This window comes from Giraffa tippelskirchi, chromosome 12 (assembly GCF_054371585.1).
Source record: "Giraffa tippelskirchi isolate mGirTip1 chromosome 12, T2T-mGirTip1v1.2.pri, whole genome shotgun sequence".
NCBI lineage: Eukaryota > Metazoa > Chordata > Mammalia > Artiodactyla > Giraffidae > Giraffa > Giraffa tippelskirchi.
Window position 1 is genome coordinate 59,937,925 of NC_137286.1, and position 16,614 is coordinate 59,954,538.

The window sequence follows — 16,614 nt, forward strand, 5'->3', positions numbered from 1 at the left end:
AGTTTTCCAAATTTGCTGGCATATCGAGTGCAGCACTTTCACAGCATCACCTTTGAGGATTTGAAATAGCTCAACTGGAATTCCATCACCTCCACTAGCTTTGTTCGTAGTGATGCTTTCTAAGGCCCACTTGACTTCACATTCCAAGATGTCTGGCTCTAGGTGAGTGATCACACCATCGTGATTATCTGTGTCGTGAAGATCTTTTTTGTACAGTTCTTCTGTGTATTCTTGCCACCTCTTCTTAATATCTTCTGCTTCTGTTAGGTCCATACCATTTCTGTCCTTTATCGAGCCTATCTTTGCATGAAATGTTCCCTTGGTATCTCTAATTTTCTTGAAGAGGTCTCTAGTCTTTCCCAATCTGTTGTTTTCCTCTATTTGTTTGCACTGATTGCTGAGGAAGGCTTTCTTATCTCTCCTTGCTATTCTTTGGAACTCTGCATTCAGATGAGAATATCTTTCCTTTTCTCCTTTGCTTTTCGCTTCTCTTCTCTTCCCAGCTATCTGTAAGGCCTCCTCAGACAGCCATTTTGCTTTTTTGCATTTCTTTTCCATGGGGATTTTCTTGATCCCTGTCTCCTGTACAATGTCACGAACCTCTGTCCATAGTTCATCAGGCATTCTGTCTATCAGGTCTAGTCTCTTAAATCTATTTGTCACTTCCACTGTATACTCATAAGGGATTTGATCTAGGTCATACCTGAATGGTCTAGTGGTTTTCCCTACTTTCTTCAATTTAAGTCTGAATTTGGCAATAAGCAGTTCATGATCTGAGCCACAGTCTGCTCCCGGTCTTGTTTTTGCTGACTGTATAGAGCTTCTCCATCTTTGGCTGCAAAGAATATAATCAATCTGATTTCGGTGTTGACCATCTGGTGATGTCCACGTGTAGAGTCTTCTCTTGTGTTGTTGGAATAGGGTGTTTGCTATTACCAGTGCGTTCTCGTGGCAAAACTCTATTTTGGAGCCAACCCTCCCTCAAATCCTAACTCCTAGAAACCACTCATTTGTTTCTCATGTCTATAATTACATCAGTTTAAGAGACCTGGGTTGGATCCCTGGGTTGGGAAGATCCCCTGGAGAAGGAAAGTCTACCCACTCCAGTATTCTGTCCTGGAGAATTCCATGGACTGCATAGTCCATGGGGTCGCAAAGAGTCAGACACGACTGAGCGACTTTCACTTTCAAGAATATTATAGAAATGGAGCCATTCAGTATGTAACTTTTGGAGACTGGTTTTTCTCACTCAGCATAATTTCCTTAAGATCTATCCGGGTTGTTGTGTACCATTTATTCCTTTTCATTACTGAATAGAACTCCATGATATAGATGTAAAAATTTGTTTACCCACTCTTCCACTGAAGAACAACTGAGTTGTTTCCAGTTGGAATTACTATTTTTTTTTATTTTAAAAAGATTTTATTAAAGGTCTTTATAGACTGCAGATCCAGCGGCCAAGGAGACCTGTTTTGCTGTGGGTACCAGCTGGGGCATGCAGGCGGCTCAGGCTTCCCCTTCTGTTTAGAGATGAGGGTGGTGGGCAGTGTTTCATCTTCGGCTCCCACAGTGCTCATGTCATCAGGCAGAGGCTTCTGAGGGCCAGTCTTACCAGTTGGGGCCCAAGGCAGCACGATCGTTACCTGAGTGGTGCATGGAGCACGGCAGGCTCAACATAGTGGTGAATAGGTCCCCACTGTGAATCACGAGGCCATCCACATGGGTTTAGCCGTGCGTGGATTTAGCCCTCCGTCCTCAGAGTTTCCCAGACACTGCCGCCTCGCAGCCCTTGGTCCCACTCTCCACGAGGAGCTGCGGCATACAACAGCAGGCCCTCTGCACAGGAAGGCCTCCGACCAGTTTGTAACACAGAGACGCTCCCTGGGCAACGGCACACAGACCTCCTGTGGCTACCTTTTCAGCAGAAAGCTCTACACTGCCACCAGGGAAGCCAAATCTCTTCTGGACCACAGCAGTCACTTCCTGGAATCCATCGGCCCTTCTCACCAAGAACATTCTGTGTCCTGGTGGCCAAGATAATGATTTCTGGCCTGGTTGGGGTAGTTTGGACCTCACCTCCAGAGTACCCATCTTCAGCCAGCTCCTCAGTGAAAAATTCATTCAGTTCAGCTTTGAAGATGCCATCAGCGATGACCTTCCTCTTCTTGGCTCCAGTTGGAGTTATTATTGATAAATCTACTGTGCACACTTACACATTTTTCTGTGAATCGAAGCTTCCATTTCTCAGGGATAAATGCTCAAGTGCAGTTCGTGATTCATATGGTAGTTACCTCTTTAGTTTGTTTTTTGTTTTTTAATTGCTAAACTTTTTTCCAGAGTGGATGGTTATTTTACATTCCTGCAAGCAATAAATGAGTGATGAAGTTTCTCTGCCTCTTCACCAGCATTTTGTGTTATCAACATTTTTTATTTTAATTATTTTGGAAAGTGTGTAGTAATATCTCATTGTGGTTTGAATTTGTAAATTCAAATGACTATTGATATAGAACATCTTTTCCTGTGCTTATTTTCCATCTATCTATCCTCATAAATAAAAATATCTGTTCATAACTTTTCCTCATTTTCTAATTCAGTTGTTTTTTTGATATTGAATTTTGAGAGTTCTTTGTATATTGTGGATACAAGTCCCTTGTCAAATATATGATTTGCAAATACGTTTTCTTAGTCTGTAGATATGCTTGCCTTTTCATCCTCTTAACAAAGTCTTTTACAGAGCAAATATTTTAATTTTGATGAGGTATAATTTATCAATATTTTTCTCTTATGGATCATACTTTTGGGGTCAAGTGTAAGAATTCTTTGTCTGGCACAGCACAAGAACCTCAAGACTTTCTCCCACTTTTTTTTTCTCTAACAGTTTTTATTTTACACTTTTAAGTCTGTGATTCATATAGACACGATATTTGGGTTGAGGCTCATTTAGCATCTAGTTTCTCCAGCACGGTTTCTTGAAAATGCTATCCTTCCTTGTTTGAACGGCTTTTCACTTTTGTCAACATAAGCTGGACATATTTGTGTAGATAAGTTTCTGGGATCTCTCTTTGGTTCCATTAGTCTATGTGTCTATCCCTTGGCAGGCTTCCCTGGTGGCTCAGATGGTAAAGAATCCATCTGCAATGCAGAGACCCAGGTTCAATCCCTGGGTCATGAAGATCGTCTGGAGAAGGGAAGGAGAGAGCTAATTCTTAGGCAGGTGGATAAGGAGTCTGGGGCTCTTGAGGAGGACAGACTTTTTTTCCTACTCTCCTTCTTAGTCATGTAAGATTTTTTGTCTTAAACTCTGAGTTGTTACAGCACAATCTATTTCTTCTAAGACTAACTTTCTTTAAGCCCAGAGCTAATGATTACACAATAAAACAACTCATCTTACTCAGGGGTATGTTTTTCCTTAAACTCTTACTAATCGTTATATAACAACAATGGATCTTGCTCGAGGACATGTTTCTCCGACTCCGCATTGCAGGCAGACGCTTTACCCTCTGAGCTCCCAGGGAAGCCCTAAGAACCTTCTGACTTATCCTGTTACCTTAAGATTCATGTTGTGGGAGTGGGTCTGTGAGACCCTTCTATTGTTAGTAACCAACTGAAAAAGTATATAAGGCCTTGATAGGACTGGCCAGTGGGGCGCTCTCGCCCCCTTCTGATGTCTGTGTCAGAAGCTCCCTCTGCCCCTTTTTCACTGTGATAAAACTCTTATACACAAAAGCTCTGAGTGATCAAGCCTTGTCTCTGGTTCCGAAGCTAATTTTTCTTCTTCGGAGGTCAGGAGTCCGACACCGCTCACCGTAAGCTATCAGGAATGGCTCCCCACTCCAGTATACTTGCCTGGATAATTCCAAGGACAGAAGAGCTTGGAGGGCTGTAGTCTGTGAGGTCACAAACAGTCAGACATGACTGAGCAACTGAGCACCCACGCGCACAGACGTCCCTCTAGCAACAGCGCTCTGTCCTGATCACTGTGATGCTATGTAGTGAGCTTTAATATCAGGTCAAGTTTTCCCACCCACTCTATTCTTTTCAAGGTTGTTTTACCTACTCTACTGCCATACCTTCCCATGTAGATTTTACGAAAAGCTTGTCGATGTCCACAAAAACAAACAAAATTAAGTGGTGGTTTCATAGAAACTTTATTGAAACTAGAGATCAATTTGCAGAGAATCAACATTACTGAGTCTTCCAATCCATGAACATAGGATTGTCTTCTATTTTTTAAGTCTTTTTCTGTTTCTTTCCTTGGAATCTTGCAAATTTCAATATACAGACCCTGAATGTGTTACACTTATAGCTAAGTTTTTCATTTTATTGGAAAATTAGAAATGGCATCATGCTTTAAATTTGTTTCTACATGTTCATTTTTAATAAGTAGAATTTCAGTTAATTCTTCGTATGATGATTTTATGTCCTGTGACCTGATGAATTCATATGTGGTGAAATTTTGCGAGGATTTTGTCGATTCATTAGTATCTTTTACATAATGTTATCGGAAAATAAGGAGTTTTGTTCTTCCTTTTCAATCTGTAAGCCTCTGTTTCTTTTTACTGTCTTATTACGGCAGTTAGGACCTCCGACACCACGTTGCCCCTTGGTCAGAATGAGGGTGCTCAGAGGAGACACCCTTGCCTCATCACAGTCTTAAGGGGAGAGCATTGTCTTTCCTTTAACTATGATGTTAGTTGTAGGTGACTTTGTAGGTGCTCTTCATTAAGTTGAAGAATTTCCCTCTATTACTAGATTGATGGGAGTTTTTATAATGTGTTTGTTAGATTTTGTCCAATGCTCTTCCTGCATTGATTGACAAATCATGTTTTTTTTTCTTAACTTGTTCATATGGTAGCTTAAGGTAATTGATTTTCAAACATTGATCCAGTCTCACATAGCAGGAATAATCACATTTGGTAACGATATATCATTTTAAAACAACACACTGCTGGATTCAATTTGTTAGCATTCTGTTGAGGAATTTTGCATCAAAGTCATGGGAGATTTTGATAGATGATTGCATTTTCTTGTACTTTATTTGTGGTAATTCTTGAGGCAGTACTGGTTTCAGAAATGTTTTCACCTTCTTATTTTGCTGGAAGAGATTGTGTAAAATTGGTGTTAACTTTTAAACATGTTTGGTAATTCTTACAAGTTAAACTGTATGGGATAGCATATTTCCTTTTTGGGGGCTTTCTAATTAGGAACTCTACTTCTTTTATAGGTATAGTGCTATTGAAGTTATCTACTTTACCTTTGCTAAGTAGTAGTAGGTTGCAGTTTTCAATGAATTGGTCCATTTCTTCTGAGTTATTGAATTTATGAAATTAAGTTGTTTATAGTATTCTCTTACTGCCTTTTTAAAAGATTCAAAGTCTATAATTATAGTACCTATGTCATTCCTGATATTGATTATTGTACATTATCTTTTTAAGTCTTTCAATTTTATTGACTCTTTTCAAAGAATCAGCTTATTTCATTACCTTTTCTTATTGTTTTTGCTTTCACTTTTATTGATTTCTACTTTCATTTTATTATTTTCTTCTTGACAAGCATTTTAAAGCAGTTCTCAATTTAAAACATGCCTCAAGGAACAGTTACAAACATACCTGAAACAAATGGAAATGTGAAAAAGTTTCAGCAAAGTAATAGAAGATATAAATGGAAATCAAATAGAAATCTTAGAATTAAAAAATACAATAACCAAAATTTAAAAACTCAGTGGAGTTTTACGTTGTTTCTCTCAACAACAAAATAGAGAGGACAGAGGAAAGAATTCATGATCTGGAAATTAATACAGTAAAAATTGTCCAGTCTAAACAACAAAGAGAAAATAGAGTGAATAAAACTAAAACCAAAACCATGACCAAACCAAAACCTCAGGGGCCTATGGGAGTCTAATCAAAGTGCAGACATTTGTGTCATTTGAGTCCCAAGTGAGAAGAAGAAAAAGAGGGGGATGAAAAAGCATTCAAATAAATAATGACTGAAAATTTCTCAGATTCAGTAAAAGACATAAACATACAGATTTTAAAAGCTAAGCAAACACAATACAGGATAAACCCAAAGAAATTCATTATCAATACATGTCATAATCAAACTTAAAAACTAAAAACAAAGGAAAAATTCTTGTAGCAGTAAGACACAAATAATACCTATCAATAGGGTATAAATAATTCAAATCATGGCAGATTTCTCATCAGAAACCATGAAGACCAGAAGGAAGTGATACACGGTTTCCAAGTGCTGAAAGAAAAAAATTATAATTTGATAGTTATTTAGGTATATATTTATTCTGTAATTCTATATTCAATGAAACTGTCCTTCAGAAATGCAGGGAAAATGAAAATATTATTAGGTAAAGGAAATGTAATATTATAAGCACCTACCCTAAACAATGTTCAAAGAGAGTCCTTGAAACAGAAAAACACAATAAAAGAAGGAATCTTAGAATAAGACAGAAGAGAATACAACAAAAAGGGTATGGGTGAAAGCAAAGATGTAGCCTTCTTTGTTCAATTTTTCTAAATTAAGTCTGAGGATTGGAGCAAAAATTATAACACTATCTGATGTGATTCTCAAAGTATATATAGGATATATTTAAACAATTATAAATGGAGGATGGTAAAGAGACAGAGGGAAATAAGATTCTGACAACTCACTTAAACTTGTAAAAATGTCAAAACCAGTGATCAGTTATGTATGTAAAATGCAATACTCAGAGCAAGCAAAAAAAAAAACACAAAAAATAAGGGAAAGAGTAAAGTAAAAAAGGAGCAAGAAAAGAATCTTCCAAATTTTTCTTTATCAGCTCTACACAATATTTATACAAAGAACATTTAGAACAAAAAATAGAAAACTGTAGAAAAATACTTTAATAAAATTCATTCTAAAATATTCAACAGAATATTAGCAAAAAAAATATTTTCAGTAAATTTTAAAATAACACATCATGACCAAGAGTTGGCTCCCTGAATGCCAGGCTAGTCTGGTAGTGGTGGCTTAGTCACTAAGCCGTGTCTGACTCTTGCAACCCCATGGGCTGTAGCCCGCCAGGCTCCTCTGTCCATGGGATTTTCCAGGCAAGAATACTGGAGTGGATTGCCATTTCCTTTTCCAGGGGATCTTCCCGACCCAGAAATCGAACCCAGGTCTCCTGCATTGCAGGCAGATAGCTGGTAGTAAGAAACTAATATGAGATCACATTAACAGAGTAAAGAGCAACTACTAGATCAGCACCCCAAGAAATGTAATTCAATATCCACACCCATTCCTGATTTTTAGGAAGAGCTGAAAACCCATTAGGAATACAAGTAGACCATCAGTCTACACAACTAACATATAAAAATCAGTAAATTTTCTAAATATTATACTTGTGTATATATATACACATATATATGCCTTTATATACAAAGGAAGTAAAGATCATATTTTTAACAATAATAACAATAATTATAATTTAACAATAATAACAATTTTTAACAATAATAAAAAAAACATTACCTTGGTATAAACCTTAAGGGAAATGTTCAGGGTCGATGTGAACAAAATCTTCCAATTCTACTGAAAGACACAAAAGAGATTTAACTGAATAGGAATACACACATTACTCTTGGATATCATAAGACCAAAGGCAAACAGAGAATTTTATGTGACAAATGATAGAAGTCAATTTCCTATCTTTTGTTTTAGCTTTCTATCTTTGCGAGTCTATTAATAGTTTTTATTATTGGCTTGATTTCTCTCTTCTCTTTTGATTCTTCGGAGGAGCCTGGTGGGCTGCCGTCTATGGGGTCGCACAGAGCCGGACACGACTGAGGCGACTTAGCAGCAGCAGCAGCAGCAGTTTATCTTTTTTTCCTTTTTCTTCCTTTTCCCCCTTTCCTTCTCTATGTAAGTGTGTGAATCTCTTCGAGTGGTCTTGGGTCACCATTAGTCTAGGGGTTCTGTCTATGCTGTGCAGCCTGTGGAATCTTGATGCTATAGTCAGGGGTTCGGCCTGAACCCCAGGGGTGGGAGACTCAACTCCAGGACTTTGGACCACTAGAGAACTCCCAACCCCATAGAACATTAATAGACAAGAGCCCTCCCAAGGCCTCCATCTCAACACTAAGACCAAGCCCCACCCAAAAGCCAGCGAGGTCCAGGGCTGGATGCCCCATACCAAATCCTTAGCAAAACAGGAGCACAACCCTGAACATCAGCTGCTCAAAGCCACACCAAACCCCTAGGCACCCTGAAACACACTACTGGACACAGCCCTGCCCTTCAGAGAGATAAGATCAAACTCCATCTGCCAGAACACGGGCACAAGTCCCCCAGCCAGGAAAACTTCACAAGACATTGGTCCAACCTCAGCCAAAGGAGGCAGACTCCACAATTAAGAGGAACTGCAACTTTCCAGCCTGCAGAAAGGAGACCCCAAACAGAAAATTAAAGAAAATGAAAAGACAGAGAAGTCAATTTCTTACAATGGCCTCACAGAAACATAAGGAAAATGACCCAATAGAAAAATGGGTAAGCAAGTAAAAGAAACAAAAATGTTCCATCTCATTCACATTAAAGAGATGTAAGTCAAAACGACAGTAAGATATTAAAACTCTTAGATGAGAAAAGGTCAAAAGTTGATGATTCCCATTTCAGAGAAATGGCTACTCTCAGTCAGTAGAACTTAAATTTGTTCACTTTTTTGGAAGGCAGTTTGTATCTATTAACATGAAACCTGTGTGTGCCCTGACCCAGAAATCTCACTAGTAGAAACTTACCCCATAGGAATTATGAACAATTAGAAGAGTTGGCATTTACTGAGTGCTTACTATGTGAAGCTGGGCTGAAAAATGCTTTATATGGATCACCTCATTTAATCCTCAAAATGACATAATGAAGAAGGCTCTCTGCACATTTTACAGAGAGGTAAACTGAAAGTGAAGAGATCAAGAGACGTGCTCCAGGATACATAGTAAATAATAGAGTGGGGATTTTTAAACCTGAATTAGATATGTCCTCCAAGGATATTCATGGAAGTATTATAAGAGCTAAAAACTAGAAACCATTTAAGTGACCAAGAATATAAGACTGGTTAAACACTTGATAAATTTCTAAGGATTACTGGCAACTGTTACAGAAACTAAGGAGATCTACATGTGCTGATAGGGAAAGATCCCTACAATGCACCAGTGAGCAAAAAGCAAGGAACAGATCAATGTGTGGACTTAGAGTGCAGACTTTGGTGTTTCAAGAGTATATTTTAAAATGGTGCCAACTGCCTATATGGAGCCTTAGTGCAAATTAGTTAAAGGTGTCCCCTCTGGGTGTTCACAGTCTCTCAAAACCCAACTCAATAGAAAACATCCCCAGATAGTTTAAAAAACTGCATAAAAAGTGTATGACTCTTTGAACCCCTCACCCTAAAACCTTTCCCTGCTGCCTTTGACAGTCCTAAACGGTTACACGTGTCCCTTAGCTGATCCTAATTAAGTCTTGGCATAGACGGACCCAGAAAACAAACTTCAAATTCTCAAAAATAATCCGACTTTGCCCTTCCCTCACTGCTCAATGCCACTCCCTTCTAGGTGCTCTGTCTTACTGCCATGGACAATCAGCTTGGTTTGTCTTAAAAACAGGCTGCATTGGGGAGCTGGCATAGCAGAAAAAATTCAGGCTAAATATTCATGTTTCTGCATGGAATCATAATGAATGTTAAGAGTGCTTCCTTTTTGCAGAGAGCTTTTCACTTTTCATTTAATATTAATACATATTTACATTATCAGTCCAGTACTCTTGCCTGGAAAATCCCATGGACGGAGGAGCCTGGTAGGCTACAGTCCATGGGGTCGCTAAGAGTCGGATGACTGAGCGACTTCACTTTCACTTTTCCCTTTCATGCACTGGAGAAGGAAACGGCAACCCACTCCACTGTTCTTGCCTGGAGAATCCCAGGGACGGCAGAGCCTGGTGGGCTGCCGTCTATGGGGTCGCACAGAGTCGGACACGACTGAAGCGACTTAGCAGCAGCAGCAGCAGCAGCATTATTTTAATGCTCTAATTATGTACATGCATTACTCATTGCATGCCTGCGTGCATGCGTGCTAAGTGCCTCAGTCGTATCTGACTCTGCGACCCTATGGACTATATCCTGCTAAGCTCCTCTGTCCATGGGATTCTCCAGGCAAGAACACTAGACTGGGTTGCCATGCCCTCCTCCAGGGGATCTTCCTGACCCAGGGATTGAACCCATATCTCTTAAGTCTCCTGCTTTGGCAGGCAGGTTCTTTACCACTAGTACCACCTGGGAAGCAATTATTTTAGATGCCAATGGGGATTACATGGTAGAAAGACTATGGGCTTTTATGTATATCTTAAGATAGGTACTTTTGGTATTGAAATTTATATTAAAGAAGAAGAGATTGCCGTCTCTAAACATCAGCTGTCTTAGAAAGGTAAGGACTTAAAAGTAGCTAGTTTCTGCTTTTTCATTTTTAACAACTTTCAAAAAATTGTAATGTATATACAGAACATCATACTAATGCTAAGTGTACAGTTTGCTGATGGATCAAATTGAACACATGCATGGAAGCACCGCCCACATCAAGATGCAGACAGCACTGGCACCCCGAGTCCCTTCCGGCCCCATCCGGGCCCCCTCCCTCTCTCCCCCCTAGCGGTAACCTCTGCTCGGAGTTTCACCATTATAGATTGGTTTTATCTGTGTTTGAATGTTATAAAAATGGAAACATAAAACATCTATTTCTTTTCCATTAGAGTTTTTTGCTAAACATGAAGATTGTAAGAGGAAGCTATACTGTTGTTAAGTACCAGTTGGTTCTTTTCCTTGCGACACAGCATCCTTTAGTGTAAACAGACCACAATATCCACTTTGCTCTTGATGGGCATTGGGAAGGGCCCCCGTGAGTCAGTGTTAACGTGGCTCATGTGGACGCGCGTTCTCCTTTTGGTGCTCTTGTGTGTCCTTCTGATATGTGCCTAGGAATGAAATCGCTCGGTTATATGTGCATATGTTCAGTATTAGGAAATGATGACAAACAGTCTTCAAAGTGGTTGTAATTGTTTACACTTCTCCAACAGTGTGTGAGTTTCCATTGTTCCATGTGATTGCCATCTGGCACTATGAGTCTTTCTAATAATGAGATTGAGCACATTTTCATATGTCTATTGGTCATTTAGATACAGCATTTTTAAAGTGTGTGTTGAGTGTCTTGCTCATTTTTTTATCAAGTTGTCAGTATTTTGGGGGTGTGAGTAGGACTTCTTCACATATATTGGATATGAGCCGACTGTCAGTTTTAACACTCCATGGCTTGCCTTTTCACTCTCTTAATGCTGTCTTGAGAAATAGAAGCTCTTTATTATCATTTAACCTGTTTCATTAAGATGCTCCTTTACAGATATTGTTTTAGCCAGCCTTAGTCTTTGGCATTTTTGTTTAAATTTACACACAACACAATGTGTGGGGATTTTTTTCATTTATGTTTGCAATATATGCAGGTCAGGAAGCAACAGTTAGAACTGGACATGGAACAACAGACTGGTTCCAAATAGGAAAAGGAGTATGTCAAGGCTGTATATTGTCACCCTGCTTATTTAACTTATATGCAGAGTACATCATGAGAAACACTGGGCTGGAAGAAACATAAGCTGAAATCAAGATTGCCAGGAGAAATATCAATAACCTCAGATATGCAGATGACACCACTCTTATGGCAGAAAGTGAAGAAGAACTAAAGAGCCTCTTGATGAAAGTGAAAGAGGAGAGTGAAAAAGTTGGCTTAAAGCTCAACGTTCAGAAAACTAAGATCATGGCATCTGGTCCCATCATTTCATGGGAAATAGATGGGGAAACAGTGGAAACAGTGGCTGACTTTATTTTTGGGGGGCTCCAAAATCACTGCTGATGGTGATTGCAGCCATGAAATTAAAAGACACTTACTCCTTGGAAGGAAGGTTATGGCCAACCTAGATAGCATATTTAAAAGCAGAGACATTACTTTGCCAACAAAAGTCCCTCTAGTCAAGGCTATGGTTTTTCCAGTGGTCATGTATGGATGTGAGAGTTGGGTGGTGAAGAAAGCTGAGCGCCAAAGAATTGATGCTTTTGAACTGTGGTGTTGGAGAAGACTCTTGAGAGTCCATTGGACTGCAAGGAGATCCAATCAATTCATCCTAAAGGAGATCAGTCCTGGGTGTTCATTGGAAGGACTGATGTTGAAGCTGAAACTCCAATACTTTGGCCACCTCATGCGAAGAGTTGACTCATTGGAAAAGACCCTAATGCTGGGTAGAATTGGGGGCGGGAGGAGAAGGGGACAACAGAGGATGAGATGGTTGGATGGCATCACTGACTCGATGGACATAGGTTTGGGTAGACTCCGGGAGTTGGTGATGGACAGAGAGGCCTGGCGTGCTGCAATTCATGGGGTCGCAAAGAGTCAGACACGACTGAGCGACTGAACTGAACTGAACTGAACTTGCAATAACAATTTTTATTTTTTCCTTTTGAGCCTTGTAATTTTTATTTACTAAATATTATATTGTCTGAAATGAAAAATGTAATGTTGAATATGTTCAGGATGATGGGACTCCTTGAAGATAGTGGACATTTTTGTCTCAGTGATAATAATCTCAGGGGGGTAGATCTCAATATCTCACTATTACAGGATTATATGATACTGGCTTTACACTTTTTGAAGATGCTGTTTATCAAATAAAGGAAATTCTTTCCTACTTTTCTGTGAGTTTTTTTTAATGAGTGGGGGTGAATTTTATCTGAGGCTTTTGAAAATTTGGCTTTTTCCTTTATTCTTTTAAAATGGTTAACAACATTGATTTTCAAATAGTAAATCAGCCACATATTCCTGAAATAAACCAAACTTGTTTGTCGTGTACTATCAGTTACTTTTGTTTAGAAAATTTGCACCTATGATTCTGAATGACTTAGCTTATGTTTGTTGGGTCTTTTTCTCCTAATATCTTGTCAGACTTTAGTATCAAGATTATGCTGGCCTTGCAAAACAAATGTGGAAGCATTCCTTCCTTTTTTCTCTGGAAAAGTTTCTGTAATACTTGTGCTGACTCTTCCTTAAATATTGGAAGAATTCACTGGCAAAGCCATCTGGGACTTAAAGATTTGGGGGAGTGTATTTTTAAAATTCGGATTTGTTTTGTATAGAAGACTATTTGGATATCTATTTCTTCTTGTGCTCATTTTGACAAATTAAAGTTTTTTACTTTGACAAATTAAACTTTTGACATAAAGTTCTTCATGATGTTAGTTGCTCAGTCGTGTCCAACTCTTTGTGACCCCATGGACTGTATAGCCCACCAGGCTCCTCTGTCCATGGAATTCTCCAGGCAAGAACACTGGAGTGTATTGTCATTTCCTTCTCCAGGGGATCTTCCCATCCCAGGGATCAAACCCCAGTCTCCCGCATTGCAGGCAGATTCTTTACCACCTGAGCCAACAGAGAAGTTCATTTACATAAAGTTGTTCATGATATTTTCTTATTATTTGTTCAATATCTGCTTAATCTATAATGACAGATCCTTTTCATTCCTAATGTTATTTGTGTCTTTCTTAATCAGTCTTGCTAGAATTTTATAAATTTTTTTCTTTTAAAGAAACAACTTTTGCTTCTATGATATTCTCTATCATGTGTTTGTTTCCTATTTTACTAATTTCTCTTCTTACTGTTTTTGACACATTCAATCATTGATTTTCATCAGTCTTCTTTATTTATAAAAGCTTTTAATATTATAAAATTTCCTCTAAATTTGTCACTAGTTGAATCCCACATTTTATTGTTTTTTATTATTATGCATTTTAAAATGTTTTATTTCCATTGTGATTTCTTCTTTGCTACATTTAGAAGTACATTGCTTAACTTAAAAATATGTGACTTTTTTCTAGTGATTTCACTGTGATCAGTGATTATACTCTGTAGATTTAACATCTTTGAAATGTTTTGGGATTTAAGGGCTGTAATGTGGTCAACTTGGGTAAATGTTCACATGCATGTGAAAAGAATAACTGTCTGCATTTGTTGGGTACAGTGCTCTCTCTGCATATATCAACTGGGTCAGTTTTGTTCATTGAATTGTTCACATCTTCTATATTTTTATTGCTTTTTGGTCAGCTGGTTTTATCAATACTGAAAGGTGTGTTAAAACCACCCAAACATGATTATGACTTTGTTATGCCTTTTAATTCTGTAAACTTTATATATTTTAAAGGTATATTATTCAGTGTCTACAGATTTGATTTTTAAATATTTTTCTGGTGAACTGATCCCTTTCACTGTTATGAAACATTCCTCTTAGCACCTGCTAGTTCTTTTTGCCTTTGCTGGATATTGGAATAGCTGTGTCAGGTGTGGGGGGATAGAGTCTGCCTGGTATACCTTTCTCCCTCCTTCTACTTTCAACATTGCTGTTTGCTTATATTAATAGCATATCTCTTATAAGCAGCATATAGTTGGGATTTTAAAAAATCTAGTTTGGTACTCTGTTTTTACATTGGATGTATTTATTTTTTTTAATTAATTATTTTAAATGGAGGCTAACTACTTTACAGTATTGTAGTGGTTTTTGCCATACATTGACATGAATCAGCCATGGGTGTACATGTGTTCCCCATCCTGAACCCCCTTCCCACCTCCCTTCCCATCCCATCTCTCAGGGTCATCCCAGTGCACCAGCCCTGAGCACCCTGTCTCATGCATCGAACCTGGACTGGCGATCTACTTCACATACGGTAATATACATGTTCTAATGCTATTCTCTCAAACCATCCCACCCTCGCCTTCTCCCAAAGAGTCCAAAAGTCTGTTCTTTACATCTGTGTCTCTTTTGCTGTCTCGCATATAGGGTCATTGTTACCATTTTTCTAAATTCCATATGTATGCATTAATATATTGTATTGGTATTTTTCTTTCTGACTTACTTCACTCCGTATAATAGGCTCCAGTTTCATCCACCTCATTAGAACTGATTCAAATGCATTCTTTTTAATAGCTGAGTAATATTACATTGTGTATATATACCATAGCTTTCTCATCCATTCATCTGCTGATGAACATCTAGGTTGCTTCCATGACCTGGCTGTTGTAAACAGTGCTGCGATGAACATTTGGTTACACATGTCTCTTTCAATACTGGTTTCCTCAGTGTGTATGCCCAGCAGTGGGATTGCTGGGTTGTATGACAGTTCTATTTCCAGTTTTTTAAGGCATCTCCACACTGTTCTCCATAGTGGCGGTACTAGTTTGCATTCCTACCAACAGTGTAAGAGGGTTCCCTTTTCTCCACAACCTCTCCAGCATTTGATGTTTGTAGACTTTGATAGCAGCCATTCTGACCGGCATGAGATGGTACCTCATTGTGGTTTTTATTTACATTTCTCTGATAATCAGTGATGCTGAGCATCTTTTCATGTGTTTATTAGCCATCTGTATGTCTTCTTTGGAGAAATGTCTGTTTAGTTCTTTGGCCCATTTTTTGAATGGGTCATTTATTTTTCTGAAATTGAGCTGCAGGAGTTGCTTGTATATTTTTGAGACTAATTCTTTGTGACTTGCTTCATTTGCTATTATTTTCTTCCAATCTGAAGGCTGTCTTTTCACTTGCTTATAGTTTCCTTCATTGTGCAAAAGCTTTTAAGTGTAACTGGGCCCCATTTGTTTATTTTTGCTTTTATTTCCATTACTCTGGGAGGTGGGTCATAGAGGATCCTGCTATGATTTACATCAGAGAGTGTTTTGCCTATGTTTTCCTCTAGGAGTTTTATAGTTTCCGGTCTTACATTTAGATCTTTAATCCATTTTGAGTTTATTTTTGTGTATGGTGTTAGAAAGTGTTCTAGTTTCATTCTTTTACAAGTGGTTGAGCAGTTTTCCCAGCACCACTTGTTAAAGAGATTATCTTTTCTCCATTGTATAGTCTTGCCTCCTTTGTCAAAGATAAGGTGCCCATAGGTGTGTGGATCTATCTCTGGGCTTTCTATTTTGTTCCATTGATCTATATTTCTGTCTTTGTGCCAGTACCATACTGTCTTGATGACATACTGTAGCTTTGTAGTATAGTCTTAAGTCAGGTAGGTTGACTCCTCCAGTTCCATTCTTCTTTCTCAAGATGGCTTTGGCTATTCAAGGTTTTCTATATTTCCATACAAATTGTGAGATTATTTGTTCTAGTTATCTGAAAAATACCATTGGTAGCTTGATAGGGATTGCATTGAATCTATAGATTGCTTTGGGTAGTATACTCATTTTCACTATATTGATTCTTCCGATCCATGAACATGGTATATTTCTCCATGTATTTTGTGTCATCTTTGATTTCTTTCATCAGTGTTTTGTAGTTTTCTATGTATAGGTCTTTTGTTTCTTTGGGTAGATTTATTCCTAAGTATTTTATTCTTTTCATTGCAATGGTGAATGGAATTGTTTCCTTAATTTCTCTGTTTTCTCATTGTTAGTATATAGGAATGCAAAGGACTTCTGTGTGTTAATTTTACATCCTGCAACTTTACTATATTCATTGATTAGCTGTAGTAATTTTCTGGTGGTGTCTTTAGGGTTTTCTATGTAGAGGATCATGTCA

General features: G+C 38.3%; 1 pseudogene; it reads right to left on the minus strand.

Moving 5' to 3' along the window:
- Window positions 1–1,406: 1,406 nt before the first annotated feature.
- Window positions 1,407–3,461, minus strand: LOC145528620 (small ribosomal subunit protein uS3 pseudogene; annotated as a pseudogene).
- Window positions 3,462–16,614: the final 13,153 nt, after the last annotated feature.